Below are 10971 nucleotides of genomic sequence, written 5' to 3'. Positions count from 1 at the left end.
GGTGGCCATGTTGAATCGTAATTACGATAATTAACGTAAAGCACTCCGTCATCAGGCCACAAGTGGCCCATTGGGACCATCCGACCGATGTGTCATCCTCAATGAGGATGCGGATAGGAGGGGCGTGTGGTCAGCACACCGCGGTCTCTCGGTCGTTATGATGGTTTTCTTTGACCGGAGCCGCTACTGTCCGGTCGAGTTGCTCCTCGGTTAGCATCACGAGGCTGAGTGCACCCCGAAAAATGGCAACAGCACATGGCGGCCCGGATGGTCACCCATCCAAGTGCCGGCCACGCCCGACAGCGCTTAACTTCGGTGATCTGACGGGAACCGGTGTATCCACTGCGGCAATGCCGTTGCCATAATTAAGGTAAGGAGGGTCATAAAATGGTTCAAATGGCTCTGAGCACCATGGGACTTAACATCTGTGGTCATCAGTCCCCTAGAACTTAGAACTACTTAAACCTAACTAACCTAAGGGCATCACACAACACCCAGTCATCACGAGGCAGGGAAAATCCCTGACCCCTCCGGGAATCGAACCCGGGCGCGGCAAGCGAGAACGCTACCGCACGACCACGAGCTGCGGACTCAAATAAGGCAGAAGGGATACATAACATTCCATCAGAATTTCTTAAATCATTGGGGGAAGAGGCAAAAAAACGACTATTCACGATGGTGTGTAGAATGTATGAGTCTGGCGACATACCACCTGACTTTCGGAAAACCATCATCTACACAATTCCGAATACGGCAAGAGCTGACAAGTGCGACAAGTTACCGCACAATCAGCTTAACAGCTCATGCACCCAACTTGCTTACAAGAGTAATATACAGGATAATGGAGAAGAAAATTGAGGATGTGCTAGATGATGATCAGTTTGGCTTTACGAAAGGTAAAGCCACGACAGTGGCAATTCTGACGTTGCGGTTGATAATGAAAGCATGACTAAAGAAAAATCAAGACACGTTCAGAGGATTTGTTGATCTGGAAAAAGCGATCGATAATGTAAAATGGTGCAAGAAGTTGGAAATTCTGAGAGAAGTAGGGGTAAGCTATAGGGAGAGACGAGTCATATACAATATGTACAACAGCCAAGGGGGAATAATAACAGTGGTCGACCAAGAACCAAGTGCTCGTATTACGAAGGGTGTAAGACAAGGATGTAGCCTTTCCCCCTTACTGGTGCGTCTCTTCGTCTAAGTATCAATGATGGAAATAAAAGAAAGGTTCAGGAGTGGAATTAAAATTCAAGGTGAAAGGACATCAATAATACGATTCGCTGATGACATTGCTGCCGGCCGCTGGTGGCCGAGAGGTTCTGGCGCTACAGTCTGGAACCGCGCGACCGCTACGGTCGCAGGTTCGAATCCTGCCTCGGGCATGGATATGTGTGTTGTCCTTAGGTTAGTTAGGTTTAAGTAGTTCTAAGTTCTAGGGGACTTATGACCTCAGCAGTTGAGTCCCATAATGCTCAGAGCCATTTGAAACATTTTTTTTTTTTTGATGACATTGCTATCCTAAGTGAAAGTGAAGAAGAATTACATGATCTGCTGAACGGAATGAACATGAGAACAGCAAGAAACTTGACATCAGGATTGATGGTCACGAAGTAGATGAAGTTAAGGAATTCTGCTACCTAGGCAGTAAAATAACCAATGACGGACGGAGCAAGGAGGACATCAAACGCAGACTAGTAATGGCAAAAAGGGAATTCCTGGTCAAGAGAAGCCTAGTAATATCAAATATTGGCCTTAATTTCAGGAAGAAATTTCTGAGAATATGGAGTACAGCATTGTATGGTAGTGAAACATGGACTGAGGCAGAATCGGAACAGAGGAGAATCGAATCATTTGAGATGTGGTGCTACAGACTAAAGTCAAAAATTAGGTGGACTGATAAGGTAAAGAATGAGGAGGTTCTGCGCAGAATCGGAGAGGAAAGGAGTATATGGAAAACAGTCATAAGGAGATGAGACAGAATGATAGGACGTGGCTGCCAAAGATGCATGTTCCCTCCCTCACGTTGTTGAATGTGCCGTCCCCCTCCATGCTGTTACCTCCCTCCTGCGTTTTCGTGTTATGCGTCAATGGGAAGAGGAGTGGCTGGCAGTCGGTGAAAATAAGCTGCGTCTGGTCAAGGCCACCACGCGGCCATGGCGTACGTCCTACCAGTCATGCAGGCGGGACGAGGTTCTCCTCACTCGCCTCCGCATGGGGCACAGTCCCTTAATGCATGGTTTTTACTCCGGCGGGAGGACCCCCAACCTGCAGTGCTTGTGGCGTCCAGATTACTGTCCGCCACATTTTACTTGACTGTCTTTTATTCTCTGACCAGAGGGCAGTGGTTTCCTTGCCGCCGGATTTGCCCTCTATTTTGTAAGACGACGCAACGACTGTGGTTAAGGTCTTACGGTTTTGTGTCCCGTCCAATTTGTTGCCTCGGATTTTAGGGAGAGGATTTTAATGTGCTGCTGGGTGACTGGCTCGGCCAGGCTTTAGGTAAGAGGTCCGCCAGTCACGATTACCTACTTGTTTCACTTCGATTTCTGTTCTCTTTTCCTTGTGTTTCCTTTCCTTTTTTAGTGCGTTTCTTCTCCTTTTGTTTTGCCTCTGTATGTGAGGATTTGTAACTGCGTCAGGTCTGTGTCTTTTAGCCGTTCTCCTTGTTCGCTGTCCGTCTTCGTCCCTTCACTGCATGTGTTCCTGTTTCTATGCGTTTGGGCGCTGATGACCACGCTGTTTAGCGCCCGAAAACCTCAAACCACACACACACATAGAACATCTGTTAAGACATGAGAGAATGACTTACATGGTACTAGAGGGAGCTGTAGAGCGCAAAAACTGTAGAGGAAATATCCAGCAAATATCTCAGGACTTAGGTTGCAAGCGTTATCCTGAGGTGAAGACACAGGAGAAGATTTCGTGACGGCCGCATCAAACCAGTCATAAGACTGATGACCAAAAAAATGAGCACTAATATCTCATATCTTACCTTCGTGATCCCTACGCACAGTGTTTGTTGGCGGCAGTAGTTTGGCAGTCAGCATCAAATTCCGGTTCTCTAAATTTTCTCAGTAGCGTTTCTCGAAAAGAACGCCGTCTTCTCTCCAGGGATTCCCATTTGAGTTCCCAAAGCACCTCCGTATCAGATATGTTGTTCGAACCTACTGGTAACAAATCTAACAGCTCGCTTCTCAGGAGCATCGATGTCTTCCTTCAATCCGACCTGGTACAGATCCCAAACACTCGAGCAGTATTCAAGAACAGGTCACACCAGCGTCCTATATGCGGTCTCCTTCATAGGTGAATCACTCTTTTCTAAAATTCTTCCAGCAAACCGAAGTCGACGATTCTAAAATTCTCCCAGCAAATCGAAATCGACGATTCGTCTTCTCTACCACAGTTCTCTCATGCCCGATCCATTTCATATCGCTTTGCAACGTTACGCCCAGATATTTAAACGACCTGACTGTGTCAAGCACGACACTACTAATACTGTATCCGCAGATTACAGCTTTGTTCTTCCTACTCATCCGCGTTAACTTACATTTTGCTACGCTAAGAGCCAGATGTCATTCATCACACCAACTCTAAATTTTGTCTAAGTCGTCTTGTATCTTCTTACAGTCACTTAACTTCGACACCTTATCGTACACCGCGGCATAATCAGCAAACAACCGCAGAGTGCTGCGCACCATGTCCGCCAAATCATTTACGAATATAGAGAGCAACAGCGGTTCGATCACACTTCCCTGGGGCAGACTTGACGATCAACTTGTCTCTGATGAAAACTCGCCTTCGACGAGAACATGCTGAGTTTTGTTATTTAAGAAGTCTTCGAGCCACTCACGTACCTGTGAACTTGCTCCATATGCTCGTACATCCGTTAACAGCGTGCAATGGGGCACCATTTCAGATGCATTACGGAAATGTAGCAATATTGAATCGGCCTGTTGCCCATCTACATCTACATCTACATGGTTACTCTGCAATTCACACTTAAGTGCCTGGCAGAGGGTTCATCGAGCCATTTTCATAATACCTCTCTACCATTCCAATCTCGAACGGCGCGTGAGGAAAATGAACACCTAAATCTTTCCGTTCGAGCTCTGATTCCTCTTCTTTGCTTTTGATGATTCTTTCTCCCAACGTAGGTGGGTGTCAACAAAATATTTTCGCTTTCGGAAGAGGAAGTTGGTGATTGAAATATCGTAAATAGATCTCGCCGCAAAGGAAACATCCTTTATTTCAGTGACTGCCACCCCAACTCGCCTATCATATCAGTGACACTCTCACCCCTATTGCGCGATAACACGAAACGAGCTGCCCTTCTTCGCAAAGTTCGCAATATACCATATGTGAAAAGGGCCAGGTGAGTTTCGTACGAGCGATACTTTCTAAAACCACGTTGATTCGTGGACGTAAGCTTCTCAGTCCCAAGAAAGTTTATTATATTCTAACTGAGAGAATGTTCAAGGTCTCTGTAGCAAACCGAAGCTAAGGATATTGGTATGTGATTTTGCGAGTCCGTCCCTTTACCCTTCTTATATATTGAAGCCGCCTGTTTTTTTTTCAGTCGCCTGGTATTTTGCACTAGGTGAGAGATTTACGATAAATCCAAGCTAAGTAAGGGGCCAATGCCGTAGAGTACTCTTTGTAAAATCGAATTGGGATTCCGTCCAGATCTGGTGATTTATTTAGTTTCAAATCTTTCAGTTGTTTCTCCACGCCAGGGATTCTTATTACTATGTCGCCCACACAGGAGTCTGTCCGATGGTCATATGACGGTATGATTCTGAAAGATTTGTTGAACGTGAAATTTAAAACTTCGGCTTTCCAATATTTTCTCGGGTTATCTGCCAGATGTTTTGCTAACGTGTGACGCTCGTAGCTGTTGTATGCTTCGCTCAATCGTAGAGCTTTTCGCAGTCGCACGAGTCTCTACGACCAACGATGACGCTACGATTCTGCCAAGCAGAAGATTGTCTTACCGCACTGAGCTGATAAATGTGACGCAACGCTGTACTGTGTGCTTTCTACAAGAACCGCGCAAAGCGATACAGACGGAGTCTAGGCCCGCTCATCCAGTTTGTGTGTGGTCTGCCACGCCAGGGCCGTCCCTGGTATATAAATAGTAGTAAAGAAGTAATAAATTTAAACGTGACGCCTGGCACTGAAGTTTTACTGCATGAACAGCGAAAATGTAATCAGCAATAAAGCCTTTAGTTGAGTCTGTTTGCGAGAAAAAGTTTCGGAAAGGTTTGAAGTATGTGTAAAATTTTCTCGGAAGACCCGAAGTGCTCTCAGTCTCGAATACCGGAGGTGATAGGGACAGTAGTGATTGTCATTCAGGACTCACATAATCGTATAATCGTTGTTTGGCTTAAACCATGTTGGTGGGTGACTTGCCTGTGGTTCGTCTCAGTATCCTGTCGAATCCGGTCGTCGAAATCTGGTGTATCCACAGCCCGCAGCCTCCCTGCACGTTCATCTGTCTGAAAGGACCCGTGATCACAAAAGGCCCAAAAAGAGCTTCAAATGTTATGTGGTATAGTTGGAGTCTGTGTTGGTGTTGTGGTCTTCAGTCATGAGACTGGTTTGATGCAGATCCCCATGCTACTCTATCCTGTGCAAGCTTCTTCATCTCCCAGTACTTACTGCAACCTACATCATTCTGAATCTGCTTAGTGTATTCATCTCTTGGTCTCCCTCTAAGATTTTTTCCCTCCACGCTACCTCAGAAATTTCTTCCTCAAATTAAGGCCGGTATTTGATATTAGTAGACTTCTCTTTGCCAGAAATGCCCTTTTTGTCATAGCGAGTCTGCTTTTGATGTCCTCCACGCTCCGTCCGTCATTGGTTATTTTACTGCCTAGGTAGCAGAATTCCGTAACTTCATTGACTTCGTGACCATCAATCCTGATGTTAAGTTTCTCGCTGTTCTCATTTCTACTACTTCCCATTACCTTCGTCTTTCTCCTATTTACTCTCAAACCATACTGTGTACTCATTAGACTGTTCATTCCGTTCAGCAGATCATTTAATTCTTCTTCACTTTCACTCAGGATAGCAATGTCATCAGCGAATCATTGATATCCTTTCACCTTGTATTTTAATTCCACTCCTGAACCTTTCTTTTATTTCCATCATTGCTTCCTCGATGTACAGATTGAAGAGTAGGAGTGAAAGGCTACAGCCTTGTCTTACACCCTTCTTAATACGAGCACTTCGTTCTTGATCGTCCACTCTTATTATTCTCTCTTGGTTGTTGTACATATTGTATATGACCCGTCTCTCCCTATAGCTTACCCCTACTTTTTTCAGAATCTCGAACAGCTTGCACCATTTAATATTGTCGAACGCTTTTTCCAGGTCGACAAATCCTATGAAAGTGTCTTGATTTTTCTTTAGCCTTGCTTCCATTATTAGCCGTAACGTCAGAATTGCCTCTCTCGTCACTTTACTTTTCCTAAAGCCAAACTGATCTTCACCTAGCGCATTCTCAATTTTCTTTTCCATTCTTCTGTATATTAATCTTGTAAGCAGCTTCAATGCATGAGCTGTTAAGCTGATTGTGCGATAATTCTCGCACTTGTCAGCTCTTGCCGTCTTCGGAATTGTGTGGATGATGCTTTTCCGGAAGTCAGATGGTATATCGCAAGACTCATATATTCTACACACCAACGTGAATAGTCGTTTTGTTGCCACTTCCCCCAATGATTTTAGAAATTCTGATGGAATGCTATCTATCCATTCTGTCTTATTTGTCCGTAAGTCCTACAAAGCTCTTTTAAATTCCGATTCTAATACTGGATCCCCTATCTCTTCTAAATCGACTCCTGTTTCTTCTTCTATCACATCAGACAAATCTTCACCGTCATAGAGGCTTTCAATGTATTCTTTCCACCTATCTGCTCTCTCCTCTGCATTTAACAGTGGAATTCCCGTTGCACTCCTAATGTTACCACCGTTGCTTTTAATGTCACCAAAGGTTGTTTTGACTTTCCTGTATGCTGAGTCTGTCCTTCCGACAATCATATCTTTTTCGATGTCTTCACATTTTTCCTGCAGCCATTTCGTCTTAGCTTCCCTGCACTTCCTATTTATTTCATTCCTCAGCGACTTGTATTTCTGTATTCCTGATTTTCCCGGAACATGTTTGTACTTCCTCCTTTCATCAATCAACTGAAGTATTTCTTCTGTTACCGATGGTTTCTTCGCAGCTACCTTCTTTGTACCTATGTTTTCCTTGCCAACTTCTGTGATGGCCCTTTTTAGAGATGTCCATTCCTCTTCAACTGTACTACCTACTGCGCTATTTCTTAATGCTGTATCTATAGCGTTAGAGAACTTCAAACGTATCTTGTCATTCCTTAGTACTTCCGTATCCCACTTCTTTGCGTATTGATTCTTCCTGACTAATGTCTTGAACTTCAGTCTACTCTTCATCACTACTATATTGTGATCTGAGTCTATATCTGCTCCTGGGTACGCCTTACAATCCAGTATCTGATTTCGGAATCTCTGTCTGACCATGATGTAATCTAATTGAAATCTTCCCGTATCTCCTGGCCTTTCCCAAGTATACCTCCTCCTCTTGTGATTCTTGAACAGGGTATTCGCTATTACTAGCTGAAACTTGTTACAGAACTCAATTAGTCTTTCTCCTCTTTCATTCCTTGTCCCAAGCCAATATTCTCCTGTAACCTTTTCTTCTATCCTTCCCCTACAACTGCATTCCAGTCACCGATGACTATTAGATTTTCGTCCCCCTTTACATACTGCATTACCCTTTCAATATCCTCATACACTTTCGCTATCTGTTCATCTTCAGCTTGCGACGTCGGCATGTGTACCTGAACTATCGTTGTCGGTGTTGGTCTGCTGTCGATTCTGATTAGAACAACCCGGTCACTGAACTGTTCACAGTAACACACCCTCTGCCCTACCTACCTATTCATAACGAATCCTACACCTGTTATACCATTTTCTGCTGCTGTTGATACTACCCGATACTCATCTGACCATAAATCCTTGTCTTCCTTCAACTTCACTTCACTGACCCCTACTATATCTATATTGAGCCCTTGCATTTCCCTTTTCAGATTTTCTAGCTTCCCTACCACGTTCAAGCTTCTGACATTCCACGCCCCGACTCGTAGAACGTTATCCTTTCGTAGATTATTCAATCTTTTTCTCGTGGTAACCTCCCCCTTGGCAGTCCCCTCCCGGAGATCCGAATGGGGGACTATTCCGGAATCTTTTGCCAATGGAGAGATCATCATGACACTTCTTCAAATACAGGCCACATGTCCTGTGGATACACGTTACGTGTCTTTAATGCAGTGGTTTCCATTGCCTTCTGCATCCTCATGTCGTTGATCATTGCTGATTCTTCCGCCTTTAGGGGCAATTTCGCACCCCTAGGACAAGAGAGTGCCCTGAACCTCTATCCGCTCCTCCGCCCCCTTTGACAAGGCCGTTGGCAGAATGAGGCTGACTTCTTATGCCGGAAGTCTTCGGCCGCCAGTGCTGATTATTTATCAAAATTTAGGCAGTGGCGGGGATCGAACACGTTTTGATTATGAATCAAAGACGCTACCCCTAGACCACGGGTACTCCTGGGGACTATTATCCCTCCGGAATATTTTACCCAAGAGGACGCCATCATCATTTAATCATACAGTAAAGCTGCATGCCCTCGGGAAAAATTACGGCTGTAGTTTCCCCTTGCTTTCACCCGTTCGTAGTACCAGAACAGCAAGGCCATTTTGGTTAATGTTATAAGGCCATATCAGTCAATCATCCAGACTGTTGCCCCTGCAACTACTGAAAAGGCTACTGCCCCTCTTCAGGAACCACACGTTTGTCTGGCCTCTCAACAGATACCCCTCCGTTGTGGTTGCACCTACGGTACGGCTATCTGTATCGTTGAGCCAACCAAGCCTCCCCACCAACGACAAGGTCCACGGTTCATTGGCGGGGAGGGGGGGGGGGAGGAGGCAGAGGTAGAGATAAAGGGAGAGGCAGAGGTAGACGAGGGAGAGGGAGAGACAGAGAGAAAATCGAATGAAGAGTGGCAGTTTTTCCTCACGGCATCGTTTACCGAGCGTGAGAGTGTAATACAAACGCTCAACAACCTCTAGTGATAGAAGACGTTGCAACAGAGGCGTTGTGCATCACAGAGAGGTTTATAGACGATGTTTCGATAGCTACTCTCCGTGGAGAGTTGGGGAACATCCACGCATGTTCCGTGAACTGACCTCGACGAGGAAACATAAATTAGAGTTAATACAGATGAAACACGCCCTTAGAAAAAGTTTATAAATGACAGTGCTGGAAAACCTCTACGTTATTTGATTTTCAAACAGCTGAGAAAAGCTGAAAGTACTCAGACAGTTCTCTCTTTACTTATTCTGATCAACACTAAACTGACACACAATATTATTAGCGTAACGCAATCTGACTTTCAATAATCCCTACAAAAGAATACCCCTGACTAACAATAACCTATACCTTTCACAAATCACTTACCTCACAAAAATCTTCGTTACTCGAACTACTGCAATACAGCGAGCGCCACTACTGCCAGCTAAATAAAAGATTCAAACTACTGAAGGCACTAACTACTGATAGGCATAGTTAGCAAATGTAAGATTTCGATAGAGTAATAGTGTTCAAAAGTCATTATATATATATATATGTATATATCAGTTCATGACATCCAGTCTTACAAATTTCCTTTTTCTGACGGAAACACGTCCAGATCGTCCACTCTCAAAACTCTGCCATCTCTCTCCCCACATCCACCACTGCTGGCGGCTCACCTCCATCTGCCCTATCAGAAGGGTCTCTGTTGGATTACCCGTTAAAGATTGTCCGAAAAGCAGGTCTTTTACCTCGGATGCCATTAATTTATCTTCTTCAATTGTCGTTCCCTAGACCCTTGAGATGAGAGGATTCGAAGATGCAAAGCCGATGTAATACGTCTGGCACCGTTTCCTTATGGGAATATTTGTGCATAAAATCTGGGTAATGCTGGTTACCCTTATTCTGAGCTTGCTGCGCATCTTTAGGTAGCCGACCAGTCGTGGCGTATCCGTGCATCAAAACCATGTGGACTGATGTCATCGAGCATGATTGCAGAATACTGGGCATTACTGCACAATAACTGCCAACCGTGTGGTACTGCCACACAGTACAAAAGTGACCGTTCACTAAAAGCGCGCAAATAAGCATGCACATATATATTTCAACTAGTTAAATGTGCTATGTAGGTAGTAGTAAGAGAGACATTTACAAAAGTGGAGCCACGCATAGGAAATTTTGTAGCCAACGATTTAGTCAGTTTTAAGTCGATATACGCCATTACACCGGTCGGAAATGTCATAAACGTACCTTCTGTATTGTATGTTGATAACTGGGCAGAGGAGAACTTTGAACAACGGGCTATGTTGATAATGCTTTCGCAGTATAGACACACGCTGCAGAAGAGTTGGATGCCTTTCTGATTCATCTCAACATTATCAATCCAAAAATACAGTTTAGTACGGAGAAGGAGAATGTGGTGTCACTGCCAGACACCACACGTGCTAGGTGGTAGCTTAAATCGGCCGCGGTCCATTAGTACATGTCGGACCCGCGTGTCGCCACTGTGTGATCGCAGACCGAGCGCCACCACACGGCAGGTCTCGAGAGACGTACGAGAACTCGCCCCAGTTGTACGACGACGTTGCTAGCGACTACACGGACGAAGCCTTTGCTCTCATTTGCCGAGAGACAGTTAGAATAGCCTTCAGCTAAGTTAATGGCTACGACTTAGCAAGGCGCCAATTGTCACAGTGCATGTATCATACGAGTCTCATTTGTATAGTCAAGAGAGATGTACCACAAGGAGTGATTAAAAGTTAAGTATATTCCAAAGCTACGTATTTTCTTTATAGCAGTCATAACGTATCCTGTTCCAGA

At 44.7% G+C, this 10971-nt stretch overlaps 1 pseudogene; it reads right to left on the bottom strand.

Moving 5' to 3' along the window:
• Positions 1-243: 243 nt before the first annotated feature.
• LOC126210689 (5S ribosomal RNA) lies at positions 244-361 on the bottom strand (annotated as a pseudogene).
• Between the last annotated feature and the right edge of the window lie 10610 nt (positions 362-10971).

Source organism: Schistocerca nitens, chromosome 10, assembly GCF_023898315.1.
Source record: "Schistocerca nitens isolate TAMUIC-IGC-003100 chromosome 10, iqSchNite1.1, whole genome shotgun sequence".
NCBI lineage: Eukaryota > Metazoa > Arthropoda > Insecta > Orthoptera > Acrididae > Schistocerca > Schistocerca nitens.
Note: the sequence above shows the minus strand (reverse complement) of the source record. Positions and strands in the feature narration are given on the sequence as shown.